Source organism: Euprymna scolopes, chromosome 27, assembly GCF_053919585.1.
Source record: "Euprymna scolopes isolate OS-2025 chromosome 27, ASM5391958v1, whole genome shotgun sequence".
In the NCBI taxonomy this organism is placed as follows: Eukaryota; Metazoa; Mollusca; class Cephalopoda; order Sepiida; family Sepiolidae; genus Euprymna; species Euprymna scolopes.
In genome coordinates this window covers 57931259-57947749 of record NC_136508.1, presented here as the reverse complement: position 1 = coordinate 57947749, position 16491 = coordinate 57931259, and the positions used below count along the sequence as shown (strand labels likewise).

General features: G+C 35.6%; 1 pseudogene; it reads left to right on the top strand.

Moving 5' to 3' along the window:
* Positions 1-5243: 5243 nt before the first annotated feature.
* Positions 5244-5380, top strand: LOC145249225 (U2 spliceosomal RNA; annotated as a pseudogene).
* The last annotated feature ends 11111 nt before the right edge of the window (positions 5381-16491 follow it).

Sequence of the window (16491 nt, the reverse complement as noted above, 5' to 3'; positions counted from 1 at the left end):
ATAGTAAATTTATATATATATATACATATATATATATATCCATATATATATATATATATATATTCTTTATGATGCTTGATTTCAGTTTCTATAAAATCTGATCCGCCCAAATCATATGGATATATTTTCTTATTTTCGAAATCACAACGTTATAATATATAAGAGTCGATAGAAAATTGATTCTATAACAGTATATGTGACATTTTCATAATTTAAAATATCATATTTTAGCGTATTTTACGACCGGGGTACGTGGGGCGTTTCTGCTATTATTTTTTTAATGCGTCTTCTGGCATGCTTATTTTTCTTATTTTTTCTTTTTTCTACATTCCTATATCTATCCGTTAATTTTACTTCTCATCTAATTTATCTCCTTTATCTTCTTTTTTTCTTTTTTCTTCTTACTCCCTTTCCTTTTACTTTTTCTTCTTATTATTATGCTTATTATGTGGATGCTTCCGATGACTGGTTTTTATTTACACAACACACATATTTTGTCGACAATCTTTCTATCGAAGTCGGTAATCTCCATAAAATTTTCCACGAACCCCTTTATGTAATTCACGTAGACAACATGCTTTCATTCTGGCAGCCATGGCCGGGTGGAAAATCGCAATTATATTTAGAGTATTACACACAATGATGATTTAATAAAGTGTAACTTACAACTGAATTTTACCAAGTACTTTTTTGATTACGTCACATACCCTTGTAGACGAGATGAAAACAGTAGTCTTAATGACCAAAAAATATCAATGGCCATCTCATAATTTAAAAAAAAAATCGTATATCATACTTACTAAGAGTTTTCACAAAGGCCATCTTCAGAGATTCGTCCCCACCAGCAATTTGTGGTGTTCTCTGAAATCTAAGTGATAAGTCTTCTCATATTTCCAATACTGTCCCTGTCTTTCGATAGCATTTGCAGATGAATTTGCGTTATGGCAACATCCGTTTACTAATGATTGCTCATTTGCAAAGACGATTGGTCTTCACTAAAATTTGAGTATAAATAAACCGCTTTATTGTCCCAGTCTAATCGCCCTCATCGATTGGTGGTCTTATTTGTGACTTCTCTTCTCAGTCTTTTCGTTACTTTTTACCCATTTCAAGACTATTTAGTGTGGTGCCAAATTCCGTTGTTCTTGGACTTCGCGCCAGGATCAAAGTGTAGTATCTGCCGAAGCAGATACTGCAATGCAAAGACCATATGTGGTGGCAACCCCACATATAAGACCTTGGTCAATGTAGGTGCAACCCTTCATACCAATTGTCACTATACATCCCCTACACTCCGGTGAGCTGGTCTCTATTTCGCCTTTACTCCTCACATTAAAAATCGGGCTTGTGCCTAATTTGCTCGGCGGGGGAGCAAATAAATACCCTATTTCTTGTGGTGCCTTTTTATCCTTACACTTTCTTAGCGGTGGTTTAACTTACAATTATACAGTTTCCCTTTTTTTCGGTTCGATGCAGTGATTTTTTTTCTGTTGCAGTTTCAGTTAGCGTCTGGAGTGCAGGTATATAGGTCTTTGCATTCAAGGGGTTGTGTCCCTTATAATTCAACTGTGCTCATTATTGTTATTTATCTTCTCAATCGTCCCTTGGATCCCAATGTCTCCCATCCTATTTTAAATGTTCTTTTTTTTTCAAATTGTCAGTACTCATATTTTTACTAGTGTTATTACTTCATCTTCCGTATCCTTTTCAGCTCTTTGCCAGTTTCGCGTATTCGCTCCACTTCTCCGCATCCTTTAAATAAGCCCGATTATTTGCTGGAACTGTGAAATCTACGATCTGAAAGGTATTTCCCATCTTGTTCACTGCGATGATATCCGATATTGGTGCTTGGACGAATTTATCTGTTTGAACGTCTATGCCCTATAGTATTTTGAGATTCCCATTCTCACGTACTGAAGTATTATTATTATTATTATTATTATTATTATTATTATTATTATTATTATTATTATTATTATTACCTCACTAGAAGTGTTCATACAAGTCATCAAAGATTTCTCTTTGAAAAAAAACATCTCTGAGGTTCTCTAAGGCATTAATGACAACACGTTTCCGCAAATTTCTAGTGCTCTCCGATTCTTCATATAATTTTTACAAATTAATTTGCGTTATCGCAACGGCTGTTCACCAATGATTTCTCGTTAACAGCGATCATTGATTTTAAATGGATTTTGGATGACATTAAGTCTCCAAAAGGTCCCTTCCATTAGAAGTTTGTTAATGCTTTCCCGTTTAAGGTGTTCCTTCCGTTTTGAATTTACTCACTTATTTATACTTGTGGGGTGTTACATTTTGTCGAATGCACTTGCTCTATAAGGTTGTAAAATTTGTCGAATGCGCTTGTGATGTTAGGCTTTATAATGTTGTAAAATTTGTCGAATGCACTCGTGATGTTAGGCTTTATAAGGTTGTAAAATTTGTCGAATGCGCTTGTGATGTTAGGCTTTATAAGGTTGTAAAATTTGTCGAATGCACTCGTGATGTTAGGCTTTATAATGTTGTAAAATTTGTCGAATGCACTTGTGATGTTAGGCTTTATAATGTTGTAAAATTTGTCGAATGCACTTGTGATGCTAGGCTTTATAAGGTTGTAAAATTTGTCGAATGCACTTGTGATGTTAGGCTTTATAAGGTTGTAAAATTTGTCGAATGCACTTGTGATGTTAGGCTTTATAAGGTTGTAAAATTTGTTCAAAACCGGACGATTCCTTTTTTAATCGGATTTATAGATGAACAATGATTTTCAAAAAGATACAAAACATATCTAAGAACACTCCCAGACATATAAAGTATATCTGTGTGAAATGCCATAAGAAAATCAATTCAGTCGTTTCGGAATCCAAAAAGAATAAACTGAGATAGACAGAGAATACGTATGTTTTATATACAAGTGGCTAAGTTTTGGGGGATCTCTCTCTTTTTAGGTTTTATTTTAAACCTCAGCTTTCCCTATACGAACGAATCCTATGCAAACTAACCGGCTTATATCGATAGAAAACGAGGGATTACAGATCAGATTTTATTTTAAGACTTGTTTTTCTGTTTTTGTGCTTATTTTGTCATTTTTTTTTGCGCATATCCGGTTCTTCATTTCGAAAATTTCGTATTTTCGGTTATCGATTTCTCTGCTGCATTTTCAATCTTTGTTTTGAAATGAAAAGATTTACTCCTTTTCACAGAAATCTATGATCTGATTCTTTTTATCAGCTGCTCGACCTTATTAATTAGCAATTGTATTGTTATTGTCGCCATCACTAAAGACTGAACCTACAAGCTCCAAAAGAGTGTCACTTATGGCGGGCTATACTTTTTTTTTTTACAAAGGAGTCACTATTATCAAAGTCTAGAGGTTACTCAAGGATAAATATTAATGAGTATACGGTAGTAAATGGGACGATATCATAGTAACCGTAAGTAGTAAGAATTTTGTAAATTGGGTTAATTAAGGGGACGGCTCATCAAGAATTTGTTTACGTTGGACTTGAAGGCAATCATATCGAAGTCAGTCGGAAAGCACGAAAAAGGAAGAGAGTTCTACAGGCGTGTATTTCTAAAAAGGAAGCTTTGCTCATGGAATCTTTGTTTAGATTTTAAGCACAGATAAAGGGTGGGTGACGTTATTGATAGTGGTTTATACAAGACGAGTGTTTCTTGTGAAAGTCAGGAAAGTGAGGACCGTAGATGCGGACTCAGACGAGAACTTGCCATTCAACAGACGATAAAGAAGCGACATGCCCGCAACGCCCTTTCTGTGGGAAGAGGTTGCAGCGAATAGAAAAGGGCATCCCCCACTAGGCCAGGAAGTGTGTTGTATACTCTGCCAACGCAGTATAAGGTGATTTTAGCAGCTCCCGCCCATATGTAGAGGTACTTGGTTCTCATACAGGTAGAACATTACATTAAAAGCGAGATATCTACGAAAACGGTAGAATGATCCCACCATTTTCCAGCGGCCTTGCCAATCGATTTGATGTACGAGTTCCATTTCAGATCAGAAGTAATGGTCAGACCCAACAATTAAAACAATGAATGATCAATGATCAGTTTACACGTGATGGATAAACGAAAATTTTGTTGCAAAATAATACGATGTCCACAAAAGTAAATGATATTCAAACTTAAGCATTAGCAGACCAGCAAGAGTTAAATTTCCTACTTGAAGCCTAGCGGACCAGAGGACTAACAGACGACCGAATTGCATATATAGATATCAGTCGGCGAATAGAAGAGTGGCATTGTAAACATAAACAAGGAATACTAGAAATTAGAATGTTTTATATCTGTTAAGTGACATAAAAATTTAAAAGGTTATTTAAAACTCACGCATCATCGACTATACTTTATACTTAATAGGAAAAGCAACTAAAGTGACTGACATACATACATACATATATAGTTTTCTTTTTTAAATAGAGAAACGTCGACGTATCTAACCCCTATTTTAAACGTAAATTAAGCATACATATATAGTTTTCTTTTTTAAATAGAGAAACGTGGACGTATCTAACCTCTATTTTAAACGTAAATTAAGCATACATTTATTGCTCTACCAACGTCAATATTTGACCGCAGTTAAAAAAAAGTGTGACTAGTGAATTAGTACTCCTGCAGAAGAGAACTCTGCCCTACAAAAATGTCTAAGTAGATCAGTGAGCATTACCTGATAAAGCTGCCTCGGGTAATAAGCAATAATCTGTTACATTCTCAAAGAGAGAAGGTAACCCCTGGGAGCGTAGACTTTCTAGAATTTTACAGAATCTGTTTCATATCGGGATTAACAAGCAGCGTCTAGCGCGTGGGTCGGAGACATACGCTCTGCGAAAGTATTTTGTTGGGCCCAAGCGCCTGATTTCCAATGACTCTATTTGTAGTCGCGTGAAAGAGACATTATAAGTCACTCCGTCGGTCCGTCGGTCTGTTCGTAACACTTTTGTGCTTGGCCTTTTTGGTTAAGGTCTTGCTGTTCTTAGCTTTTTAAGCTTTTCTTGGCCTTTTGGCCAAGATCAAAGTGTAGCATCTGTCCCGGCAGATACTGCAAGCAAAGACCGTATGTGGGGTTTCCCTCCCATATAAGTTATTGGTCAATGTAAGTGCAACCCTTCATACCAATTGTCACTATCCAACTCCCCTACTCCCCCGGGAGTTGGCCCCGATTTCCCCTTCACTCCTCACATTAAAAATCGGCCTTGTGCCGAATTTGATCGGTGGGGGAGCAAATATATACCCTTTTCTTGGCCTTTTGGCCAAAATCAAGTGTAGCATCTGTTCTTAATACATGCTGTACTTATGTTTGTAACGTTGTCATATAAAGACAGGAATCACTTTTCTGTATTAATTTAATGTAAAATGATCACCCACTTTACAACCAGTCAGTCTCCAAGCCATTCAAGTCATTCTCCAGATCATTCAAGTTGTGTTCGAAGGATTCCAGTGATTTTCTAAGCATTCAAGTCATTCTTAAGACCATTCAATTCATCCTTAAGTTCATTAAAGTCATTCTAAGTCATTTACTTTTTATTTATTGAAGTCATTTCAACCCATTTTTCGGTCATTTTAGTGTATCTTTAAGAATCTGATGGCAATCCCACATTCACACATTCATTCATTACACGAGAGCACACGACTAATGGCTATCGGCCTTGTTAACAAGAGACTAAGCTTTCGAATTCAACAAAAGGCCATCTGTTATCTTCCTCTGATCAACTCATCAGAATTTGAATAGTATGACCGCAAAAGCACAGTTACATACTGATATCGTTTAGTACTCCGTAAAATTAAAAAAAAATAAATAAACATAAAAAAACAAACTAAGAGCAAATTTTACCGACTGGCCGACGACAAAAATTAGGTTGGGGGTAGCTGACAATGTTTTCTCAGTTAGCCGTCTATTAATGCTTCATGTGGACATGTTAGCGCATGTGTACGTACGTAAGTGTGCATGCTTGCAACTATTTGTTCATGTATGTATGTATAGATGTGTTTGGTTTTTGGTTTTTTGTCGTACAATTTGCAATAACACATTCAAACATACATGGATGAAATAGTGAGTGAATATCTGGTATCTGGCATGGTGTCCCGTACCCAGGTATAATCAACTGATGATAGCATTTTTAAATATATATTTTCACCGATTTCACTTCGGTACACTTTGAAGTTACGACAAAGTCACGTTGACACATCGGCTGCAAGTAGATTACCGAAGTTATGCAACAATGCACCTGGCTAATACAAGACATGTCGGAATACTATATGCTGTGTAGGGTAGCAGTATAGCACTACTGTAAATAGAAAAGTTAGGATCATCTATCCCCCCTCTGGTCAGTGGACAACATCTAGATAAGGTCGAGCACCAACTCAAGCCGCCCCCTCACCGATTAGGGTAACGTGGAAAGCAGGTGATTGATGCAATACGGAAGCAACCAGGAAGAATTCTGTTCATGATTTCGTATCTCTTTGTGCTGGTTAGAAGATTCCTTTTGGTACAATCGTAAGAACCATCGCCCAGTGTGGGCAGTGCTTTGAAAAAAAGAAACTGCAACCTACTTTCTGTACAGTTTCAAATACGTCCAACACTTTCGGGAAAACAGCATGAATAGGGTTGTGAATGATGAGCAACAATGCATTCACTAAAGATTCGCGGGAGAGAGATAGATGGAGAGTTATAGACGTTAATGTCTGAACAAGGCAGGACATCACTTGAATAAATGTACTCTTTGAAGTATTTTGATGTTCTTTGAAACATAGATATAGGCACTTTCTTAATTTAACATTTTCTTTCTTTTTTCTGATTACTCTTAATTTATTTTCATTATGGTTTTAAACATTTAATTCGACTGGTCTACATATGTAATTATCTTTATTTTTTTATTAATGGTGTTTTTTCAAACTACGGTACCTTATAATACGATCACACCCGCAGTATCGAAATAGTTGTAGATCACTAACCTAGATACTCTTTACTTTTTTTTACATTCAACTTTCATCCCTAACTTGGTACAGTGTCACTTTGAAGTAGGGGGATACTATCAGGGACATGAGTGGCAAGGACATTATGAAGAGAAATAAGCAGCAAGATGTCTGCCCACATTGAAAGAACTTCTGCCGGCCAGTACAGTCGGAAAGTAGAATCTCGGAAGGGAGTTCCATAGTCTAACAGTTCTGGGGAAGAAACTATTGGAGTAGAAAGCTTTCTTACAACTAGGATCTCTACTGTCAAGGGTAGTATTTAGTTGCTTATCGAGTTTGTCGGAGGTATTTATGGCAATGGGGTAAAAGTGCTTGTAGTTCGTCAGAGTACTTTCAATTAAAATACTTGTAGAACAAGCAGATAGCTGCAACGTTGTGTCGATGGGACAGAGACTGAAACCTAGATGCCAGTTCAGGACCTATCAGTTTGGCGACTCTCTATTGGACCCTATCAAGAAGGGAAGGACTAGAAATTAATGCACCAGCCGAAATGTGAGAGAAATACTCTATACATGGGCGAATGGTGGTCTTATAGATGTACAGGCGTAAGTAACTTTCACGCACGGTAGCGAGAGCATACTTTCTACGCAGCGGCCTTAGCAATGCTCTCAACTCAAGTTCCCTGTAGACGTGATAGGCTCGCAACCTCTCTCCCACAGAAGAGACGTTTCGAGCCTATCCTTGTTTTATCGTTATTTCCATGGCAGGTGCTCATCTGAACACCAATCTCTGGTCCCCCCCCTAGCCAATCTTTCATGAAAACCACCCGTCTAGCTGAATCCACTGTGAAAAATTTCCCCCACTCTATATCTGTGTCTAAATCAAAACGCGGATTCCATGAACAAAGCTTCTTTCTTAGAACTGCACGCCTGTGGAACTCTGTTCCGTCTGCCTACTTCCCACCGGACTGCAACTTGGATGTCTTCAAGTCCAATGTTAACAAATTCCTAATGAACCGCCCCCTTAAGTAAACACTTCATCACATCTCCACACTAACGTAATGTACTTTCAATAACCCTTATCCCTGAGTGGCTTCCGGGCCTTGATAAGTGGTGATCACTGTGTAAAAAAAGACGTTAGAGACGAGGGAAAAGTAAAGTTAATAGAACGGTGGAAATATTAATCGAAATTAAATAAAATAGAAAAAAGAATATAATATTTTAAACAGATGTGACGGAACAATATACAGAGAAATACATCAGATGCTACATCGGAAAGGCTATTTACAATTTAAGCGAATCAGATCGATAAACCGACGGGCGGACAGTTCATCTTTTAAGGATCCGTAGATGTATTCAAACAGAAACAAAAACACTTAATTCTTGAAAGAAAAGAATGCGATCATTATTATCTCTTCTTACTTCCCTGCCTGTCCACTTTTGTTCGAAATCCTCTTTAGTTTTAACATATTTTAATATTTCCCTCTTTCGCAAATTCATTCCTCTAAGTAAAATTATTTCTGTCAATGTCTTCTATGTAAATTATATTTCCCCGCAGGCAATTTCTTTTATAAATCTCTCTTGAAGGTCTTTCTACTCTTTCTTTTTTTTTTTTCGATTCGATCGTATTTTTCTTATACAACTCCTCCCAGCATCAACATCCTTAAGACGCGTTGTTGCTTCTTGGTTTATCGACCATAAAACAGAAATCAGCTTCCATCAGTGAAAAATCGTCAGTAAAGCAAAAGTAAGCTAAAAAGAAATCAGACGGCAAACGAAAGTTTTGTCAGCTCTGCTATAGCACTTCTTATCGAAAAATCTAGAATGTTTGGCGGATTAGATGGGTTCCCAGAAGATTGGCAGCAAGTGGTCGGACCTAGCTGCTCCTTTGAGAGCAGAGGTCGAGAATTTTGACGGGGTCTTGATAGAAAGACATAAATCTATTTTAGATTCGATCACAGGATATAGAAGTAAAGAATGTAAATCTAGCAGGTTTTATATTTACACTCAAATACGAAATGAAAGCCGTAAAGATTTGGACGGTTGTGTTGAGTAAGTGCAATTGTAAAACAGTAATATTTTATAGTCGCTCTTTAATGCTTTGTAGTTATAATGTGCTTAAATGCATCTTTCTTGCGCAGGTGGTCGCTATTTCTGTGTTGTGTTATAATTGATACGATAATTTGTCGCAAATAAAGATGAAAGTCTTCTTGTAAAACCAGGTTTGTCACATTTTTATGTGAATACATTTTATATGATATATAAACATTGCCGGAGACAAGTATTCAATATGGTTATGTAAAATATGATGTGGTACAAAGTATAATACATTCAAGCAGAAACAACATAAATTAATGCTAAAAACAAATGCATTACTCTTACAATTATATGAGGAAGTTATACACGGTCGAAGCATGAAAAAAATACGTAAGAGATAAAAGCAACCATAATATATTATATGTTGTTCGTGTAGTGTGTGTCTATGCCGTCTTCATTGTTGTAAAGTACTTGCGGATCTGAAAATAAAGTTTGCACACGAACTCAGCCTGTGATACTACGTAAGCAGGCCTGACAACGAGCAAAAAATATATCTCGCTTTAGTCTCGGTACTTCCATGGCTATCTATAGCCTTGTGCCCCTAGAGTGGCATAGGCAATCCGCAACTTTGTAGATGCTTTTGTAGCGAGTTCTTTTTTCGGGGTGAGAGTGCTGGCCCCACGACCAACCTTCCCAAAGATTATATACATGGTTGCAACATATTTGAGTAACTCACGTTTCTCAGCATAAATTCAAGAGACATAACTAACGTAACTTTGTCGATGGGCAATCCATCACCATTTATAATTTTACACAAGGTTAGTATTAGAGAAATGTTAGTTTTATCCAAATATTTTGTACTAGCAGGGAGGTAAGCTTCCACGGAATGAGAAATCTATTTATCACCAAATATATCTTGATAAAGATATTTTTCTGGAAGTCGCAAAATATTGTTTTGTAGACAAAAACAGACATGATATTCAACAATAATTTGAGTTTAATAGCATTTCATTCAGATGATGTTGAGTGTATTGTAAATAACTGAGCCAAACAATGTAAATTTAATATGTACTAATAAATAACCAAAACGTAATAATGTTCTACGTTGTTCAATATGAATAATAAAATTACATTGTGAGATACGATTTTAATTTATCCTTTCAGTCAAGAACCACTTGGCAGACAGTGATTTTATTTTTCCCTGTTTCTTCCGAATGTCCACGTTTCTACTTAACGTTGCAGTGACTCCTTTCTCTTGTTAGCAACCCCTGCACGTCGAAATTACAACATGTTATTTCTGACATCAGTACAATAATGCTGGCCCTGTCGGTGGGGCATTAGAATACGCCGACTGCCCCCCCCCCTGCAGAGGGTAAAAGTCCCTCAATGGGAGTCCTGGATAAGACCTTAAACTATATCCAGTGGCGAGGTCCCAGCTTGCGGGCTTTGGGGAGTGTGGAGCCACCCTTTAATTACCATTGCTCCCAGGTCCACTCTGACCCGGAGTGGTAGTACCTGTTAGGGTCTCAACTATGGGTTAATTAGAAGCTGACATGAAAACAACAAATAAATTCTATTAAAAATATTTTTCTTCAAAATCTTTGGATTCGGCATTAAATAACCCGAAAAGGGTTGATATGCCGTAAACCAAAAACAATCAACCAAACCTAACAATAATGCTTATTTTATGATGCTACTCAAAACGAGGGTATATCCAAGTGGGCCAACGTCTTAGTCATGTTCATGGTTGCCAGACTGGCTATTTAAAGTACGCTTTCGTGATGTTTGCCTTTTTAAACGCAATGTGGCTTTTAAAAATTGTACTTGGCCATTTTCAAATAGTAACGTACGGACTAGTTAAAACAGAAACAATCAGCATAATATATGGGTTCGTTGCTATGCGGTAGTTTTATCATTAGTTGAACCCACTACGTGCAACCAATGCTATATTTGATATCCTTCCCCAAAATCAAAAGTCCACATCGGATTAAGTGATAAAAGTTCACAATTACATCTAATCTTCATATTTGTTCTTTTTGTATATACCTAAAAAATTTCTCCCATCAATTCCTTGTAACAAGCAAAAGACATGCAATCTGGAACGAAGTGAATATACGTACTTACTCAATATATAGACGACATAATTCTATCTACCAGAAAGGAAAAAAAAATACAAACTTAGAGATAAACCGGAAACGTAAACGATATCTGATAAAATAGAAGAGGGCCTTCCATATTAATTGACGAAGATAAGATGTAATTGCGCCTACTGAACATAAGAATAAACTCCTATAACACTTAGAATGACGAATGGATGTTCTTGTGTAGAGTGGTAACTAAATGAACGCATCTGTATAATATAGGTCTTTTGAAGTAAGATTGTTAATGTTCCTGACCAATATATCCCTGCCTGAATAATGTATCTTTTGAAAAAATAATTAACGAAAAATAAATTCGTTTAAATTATTTAACCAACAAACATGACATCTTAATTATTTTCCTTCCCTACTCGGTAAAAGCGAATCACAAGAACGGATTAAGTTAATTAAAATATACTTCGCATTAAGTAAGCTTGAAAGCCAAATCACAACGTAATAATAATAATAAACCACAAATCACAACATAATAGTAATAATAAACCACAAATCACAACGTAATAATAATAATAAACCACAAATCACAACGTAATAATAATAATAAACCACAAATCACAACGTAATAATAATAAACCACAAATCACAACGTAATAATAATAATAAACAAATATTTTCCACACAAATATATGTCAGAGGTATACTCCATCTTCAGTGTGTTGTTTTGTGTCTTTTTCCCCCTTTTACTTCTTCCTTGCCATGTTGTAGATTTGGAGAAAGATGTCTGTCTGCAAAGAGCCTCCCGTTGTATCCAGCGGTTGTATTTTGAACTGTTTGAACTGTGCGGAGGCAACGCGAGAATAGCCTGAAGGATGAGACTTCATATAGAAACATTGTTTTAATTTGAATAAAATAAAATACGCATCAAGTGATCACAACGTAATATAAGGAAAATAAATAAATATTTTACTTGTTTGAAATTGATCACAAATATATGTCGGATAAACTTATTATAAACCCTTCCACACGTGTGCGTAACCGTAACGCTCGATATAGCTACTTAGAAAAATCACAGAAGCATCCAATAGAAGATATGTCTACTAACTGATTTGAGGATTGCTCAGTGGCAGTATTCTCATTTCCAATAAGTATTGTTTGCGTTTTAACTTTTTCGACATAAATGTAAGTTACTTATTAATTGTTTTAGAAGCTTGTTTCTGTACGGAACATCATTTATAAGTATATTTTTCATGAGAAAACAGCCTAATTTTAATTGAAGATAAATCTGTTAAAGCTAGTAAATTAATTCAACTTGATCTTCGTCCCAAAATAGATGGCTATTAGAGCAGAGGTGAGAAATCGATAATTACTGTTTGATCATTTCTTATCAAAGAGTTTTCAAATAACATAGAAACATATGTGGCGCTACCAACCAACTGCTGATTGATCTCAGACACTTTATGGCGCCACATCCGTGTCTATCAATGCTTACTATATAATAGAAGATAAGCTCCAGTCAAACAAGCTCAGCACAACTTATTTTATTTTCTAGTTATTTTCAAGTAGACTATCTATCTATATATGGGTGTATTCACCCAGTATCTAACTCTGCAATTTCGACTTGTTAAGCGAGTATAAAATATTTTTTATCAATCTATAAATTTTGTTTTAATGCAATTTTATGTTCAAATGTAACTTATACCACACTCAATCTAGCAAAATGTACAACATCACAAATATATAAATTCTAGCAAGCCTCCCGGTATTGACCGGTCGTAAAATACGTTTAAATATGATATTTTAATTAATGCAAATTACCTATTTATCATTATATTATAATAGGCGCAATATATAGTCATGATTTAAAAAAGTTTTTAAAAATAAATGACTCTTGCGCCACGAGCGAGAATTGAAACCAAAATGTACATGAATGCCTGCGCCGTGAATACATGTTCGCTGCAAGGCTAAAAATTAAAACATCAACTAATAGCTGTAACATTAGGCATAAATATTCGTAATTCTCTCGTCTGACCGTCACATGGCAAATTCCATTTGTTAATTTTCTCACTTCTACTAGGGTTCCCACTAGCTAAAACCCAAATATAAAGTTTCATATTGGTTCCAATGCACTATATATTAAGTTTTATATCTGTAGATAAAAAACGTACATGAGGAGTTTGGTAGGCAACATTTTTTAAACAAATGTATATATATATATATATATACACATACATAAATATATATAGACAGAGTTTTGTGTTTACTATAAATCTTTTACGCAATATTACGCGTAGACATCATGTAGAAGAGCTGCATTAATAAAATTACACGTAATAAAAACTAAAGATGATCATCCCATGAGAAAACCGGAAAAAAACTAATAAGGAGTTCATTAAAACGAATGTTTTAAATATTATGCAAATTAGATATTTTGCACATGAATGCGATTCCACAACTCATATACAACTGTTGTGGTGGCAACCACTTATTTGCATATGCGAATAACATAACACTATAAATGGCAAGCCTAGGTTGGCCTTGGTGTGTCTTACTCAAATGCCACCAGAAGTGACGTCGAAGAGCGTACATGCCCTCCCACCAAGACTCTCTGACTCGACACCGTCATTTGTACATATTGTAAATATACCTTTTCTTTAATACACTTATTAATGCGTTATCTTGTTGTTTGCGTCGTCATTGTATTTCCTTACTAATTATTGTTCAACCTTGCAACCACAACAGTTGGCGACGAGATATGAAGCGTCAAATATAACAGTTTGACAAAGAACTATTAACAAAAAAAAAGTACAACGCAAAGGTTGACCATTTTTTTTAAGGAATGCAAAGTGTTGACGAGCAAACGGATTTTACGCTAAAGAGAAGTTTCAGCTCAAGTGAAAAAAAAACTCTAACGTGGCAAAAGCGACAATTTACGCCGTATTCTGGGAATCCGACTTGCAAACGAATGTAAAAGTGAATTTTTGTTTGTCGCTACACGACAAATCTTACTAAGGGACCAACTTGCAAACGAAAAGCGACCTTTGTTCTGTCGCAAAAACTACAGGTCAGACCCGTATTACGAAAAGCAAGGAAGTAACCTACGAAAAAAGTTCACCAGTGGATTCTAATTACTGTTCTCCGTAAACAAAACAACAACGAAAGGACTTTTTAATTAATGTTTTGGTTGACATCGGTACTAAAAGGAAATACCACAGCTAAAACTAAAATTCAAGGAAAGGATTTTTTTCTTGAAGTTGTCACTGAATAACGGATAATACAGTAAAACGTCACGGAAAAAAAAGGTAATCTCAATTTAAGAGGTATTTTAATTACTAAAATACTAGAGAAAAAAAGCTCAAAGAACTAAATGTACTGCATACATTTATTCAATTGTGACTCGATTAATAAAAAAAAAACCCAAACTTTTATTTTGTGGAAAGAGTTACTTATTAGTAAGTGCCTAAAAACGGAAAGTCAATTCCATTTCGTGATTCCAGATAAACCTGTTTTATTTTTTTTTTGCAGCGTGACTCGCAAAAAGAATATATTATTGCAAGCAGCGATATTTTTATTGAAAACAGGAGCTTACAGCAATTTGCTTTTTTGTTGTAACCCAAACCGGTGTATATTGTACATGGTACATTATTTTTTTAACTACACACTAAAAAAAACAAAAAAAAACAAAAAAACATGGAAGGCTTATCAAAAATGTTCATGCAATTTTTACAAGCACAGGCTGAGCGGGATGAACGCAGACAAGCTACACAAAACGAGTTTTTGCAAACACAAATACAGGCACAGGCTGACCCCGAGGAAAAGAGAGAGGACAGATTATTGACATGGCAGCAGGAACAAGAAGAAAAGCAGAAAATGGCACAATTAAAGCAGAAAAACTGCAATTGGAACAGGAAGAAAGGCATAAGAAACTACAATTGGAATATGAAGAAAGACAAGATGAACGTTTTGTTAAAACACTGGAACTACTAAAGAGTAATCGAGAAAATGTCGACAGTGTTAATTTCTCCCATACAACTATTTTTAATAGCATGGACACATTTCATTATGTGCCTGAGGAAGAGAAGAATTTTGAAGCATACTACACAAGATACGAGGATGTTTTTCAACTGGACTGTAAAAATTGGCCAAATAGTCAGAAAGTGAGCCTCTTACTCAGAAAATTGGGTACATCAGAACACAGCAAATTCGTAGATTACATATTACCTAAAAAAACTGTGGAATTTGAGTTCATGGAAGCTGTAAAATTACTAAAAGAATTATTTAATCCAAATATAGCTCTTTTTCATAAAAGATGGATGTGCATAAATCTAAGAAAGATGGAAAACCAAGATTATTTGACATACGCATCAGTTGTCAATAAAAACTGCGATAATTTTAAGCTTGCAGAACTAACGGTAGAAGATTTTAATGTCTAATCTTCGCTCAAGGGTTAGTTTCCACGAAAAATGCAGAAATACGCAGACGAGTGTTGTCTAAGCTGGAATCTGAGCAAGATTTAACCCTCCAGAAACTAGCAGCGGACTGTGAAAGGGCCATTACACTAAAAAAGGATTACAAAATATAGAAGAATCCGGAGTGGCATATGTAAGAAAAGTTAGAAAACCATACGCACCAACCAAGAACTTTACAAAGAAAAGCAATGAGACGGGATATTCCAAAGATAATAACCATAAATATAGTACAGAATATAACAAACCTCTTCCTAGATATAACTGTAAGAGATGTGCAGAAAAGCATTGGGAATCAGATTGTCCTAATAAGAAGAAAAATGCTACATTTGTAAGAAGGTGGGACACAAAAGCGATTGCTGCAGATATAAAGATTACACCAGAAAGAGAGTACACCAAACAAAATCAAATACAAAATTAGACAAAGATCGGCGAAAATACGTAAAAGTTGAAATATTTAAAACATCAATAAAGTTACAACTCGACTCCGGCTCCGATGTTTCTATAATAAACCTGAATACGTGGAAAAAGTTGGGAAAACCGGCCATGATGAAAACTAGTAAAGCAGCCCGGAAGGTAACTGGTGGTGGTATAAAATTTGAAGGAGAAGTTGTCCTCCCGATAAAATTGAAAGGGATTTCGAAGAAATTAAAAATATTCGCACTAAAAAATAGTGAAAATCTGTTTGGAATAGATTTAATTGGGAAATTCGGACTATGGGATAAGCCAATCAATACATTCCGTAAAAAATTAGAATGTTCTTCTCCAACAACAGTAAATATAAAAGACGATTTAAAAGAATTATTACCTGAGGCATTCACGACTAACTTATGTCGCTGCAATAAATTCAAGGCCTCGTGTGAACTTAAAGAAAACGCCAGCCCAATTTTTAGAAAAAAGCGAGATGTTCCGTTCGCTGGGTTGGAAAAGATTGATAAAGAATTAAATAGATTGGAACAGACGGGAATT